This window comes from Sinocyclocheilus rhinocerous, unplaced genomic scaffold, assembly GCF_001515625.1.
Source record: "Sinocyclocheilus rhinocerous isolate Xijiao unplaced genomic scaffold, SAMN03320098_v1.1 scaffold1699, whole genome shotgun sequence".
NCBI classification, from domain to species: Eukaryota; Metazoa; Chordata; class Actinopteri; order Cypriniformes; family Cyprinidae; genus Sinocyclocheilus; species Sinocyclocheilus rhinocerous.
The window spans coordinates 42,454-45,423 of record NW_015632476.1 but is presented as its reverse complement, the minus strand read 5'-3'; positions in this window follow the sequence as shown (position 1 = coordinate 45,423).

Genomic DNA, 2,970 nt, shown 5'->3' with positions numbered 1-2,970 from the left:
CTGGTTATAGAAAGGGAAAGATTGAGACATTTCAAATCTTTTGATGCCCAAATGTCATACGGGTGTGATTCACAATTTTATGTTGTATCAGAGAGTTGTATTATCTGATTTCTTATTTAAATGAGTTCACTGTGAAGTTGTTCCTTGTTACTTCATCTGATGTGTAAGTGTCTACCTCAGGTTAAACAATCCTGCACTACTTTTTAAAAAAATTTTTTATGTAATCCTGCCGGCTTGATTTTATATACTGCAGTGATGTGTTGACAATGTTTTATACAATTTTACTAAGCAGTTTTAGTTGGCACTCTGTTAGCTGCCTACATGTATTAAATGTAAACGTTTTGCTGTTAGATTTTACAGTATTTTATGACGGCAATTAATTTCAAAGTGTGTCCATGCATGCAATTTCTAAAGCTAATGTATGGATTTGCTTAAATTAACTGGAAAATTAGTGTTTACTATTGTCATTTTGCATTATTGACACACTATTTTCCTAATTAATGCTGTTCAGTTGCTTTGACACAATCTGTATTGTTAAAAGCGCTATATAAATAAAGGTGACTTGACTTGACTAGTATATACCTCAGGAGTACCTCAAGGCTCAGTACTAGGGCTGTTACTTTTCAAGCTGTACATGTTGCCCCCGTGAGATATCATCAGGAAACATGGTGTTAGCTTTCACTGTTATGCTGATGATACTCAGCTCTATATTTCTTTGCAGCCCGGCGAAACATACCAATTTGAAAAACTAACGGAATGCATAGTCGATATAAAAAAACTGGATGACGAGTAATTTCTTACTGCTAAATTCTGAAAAAACAGAGGTGTTAATTATAGGACCTAAAAACACTGCATGTAATAACCTAGAACACTGTCTAACACTTGATGGCTGTTCTGTTATTTCTTCGTCACCAGTTAGGAACCTAGGTGTTCTATTTGATAGCAATATTTCCTTCGAAAGTCACATTTCTAGCATTTGTAAAACCACAATTTTCCATCTCAAAAATATATCTAAATTATGACCTATGCTCTCAATGTCAAATGCAGAAATGTTAATTCATGTGTTCATGACCTCAAGGTTAGATTATTGTAATGCTTTATTGGGTGGTTGTTCTGCACGCTTAATAAACAAACTCCAGATGGTCCAAAATGCAGCAGCTAGAGTTCTTACTAGAACCAGGAAGTATGACCATATTAGCCCCGGTTATGTCAACACTGCACTGGCTACCTATTAAACATCATATAGATTTTAAAATCTTGCTAATTACTTATAAAACCCTGAATGGTTTAGCACCTCAGTATTTCAACAAGCTCTTGTTACATTATAGTCCTCCACGTCCGCTGCGTTCTCAAAACTCTGGCAATTTGATAATACCTAGAATACCAAAATCAACTGCGGGCGGCAGATCCTTTTCCTATTTAGCGCCCAAACTCTGGAATAACCTACCTAACATTGTTCGGGAGGCAGACACACTCTGTCAGTTTAAATCTAGATTAAAGACCCATCTCTTCAACCTGGCTTACACATAACACACTAATACGCTTCTAATATTCAAATCCGTTAAAGGATTTTTAGGCTGCATTAATTAGGTCAACCAGAACCGGGAACACTTCCCATAACACCCGATGTACTTGCTACATCGTTAGAAGAATGGCATCTACGCTAATATTAGTCTGTTTCTCTCTTATTCCGAGGTCACCGTAGCCACCAGATCCAGTCTGTATCCAGATCAAATGGTCACTGCTGTCTCCCGGATCCAGTACGTATCCAGCCCAGATAGTGGATCAGCACCTAGAGACGACTTCTAGAGCCCTGAATGTCAGCGGAGACCAGGAAAACTAGATGAGCCTCCTTGCCGCTGTTGCCTCTGGATTGCTTAGTTGGGAACAGTTAATTTCCAGCGAGATCGTCGACTTGATTGCACAGATACTATTTAAACTGACCTGAGCTGGATGATGACATCACTGAATTCAGTGATGAACTGCCTTTAACTGAAAATTGAGTGTTTACTATTGTCATTTTGCATTATTGACACACTATTTTCCTAATTAATGCTGTACAGTTGCTTTGACAATCTGTATCGTTAAAAGCGCTATATAAATAAAGGTGACTTGACTTGACAATGTAGGTGAGTTTGGTTCTGTCTCCTTGTTTCTTGGTTTCATGTATTTTTGTCCCTTTGTTATTATATTATTAAACTAGTGCATTTGGATTCAACTCTTCCTTGATTCTGAGTATTTTTGTTTACAATTTCCTAATACTGATTATTAATGGTCTTAATTATTTGACATTTTAATCATCATTTATGTATTTATTTCACCTGGAAAAAATATAAAAAATCTAATGTAGCTTGTGTTCATCTTTCCATCTAGACTTATAAATTACGAGCCAGAAGGGTCAAAAGCCATTCTAAGTGGTCAGCAGTCTTCTGCACAGTGCCATGTGTCTGTACAAACAACGCTTGTTGAACCATTTCAACCCACACTCGGAGCTCAGTATTTTGTTCTTGGCAAAATTGAAAAGACTGATGGTGAGTTTGAGTATGATGTATAGAGTAATATAAATAAGCCGTAGTTGCAGACTGCTGTGAGTCTAAATCTAGAAGCATTTTGGTTGTTTTTGTATTCAGAATGTGTGTGTGTGTTTATCCATTGTTTTTTTATGTTTGTTTTTTAACCAGAATTTTCTGTTGCTTTTTCTTTCAGGATTAAGTGGAGTTATACTGCATGCTGATGCTTTGAGAAGTGTTGATGGCGTAGACCTCACATTAATGCAAAAGGCCATTATGGAACAGAGATGTTTCTTTAAGGAAAGAATGCCTGAGATTTGTGCAAGCTCCGCACTGTGAGCCGTCATGTGAAAAAAAATACTGTGAAATATGATTACAATTTGAGAGAATGACTTTGTGTCAACTTCTCAAAAGCATAGGACTATAATGTTTATTTACAGAAAGTAGATGTGAATCATAA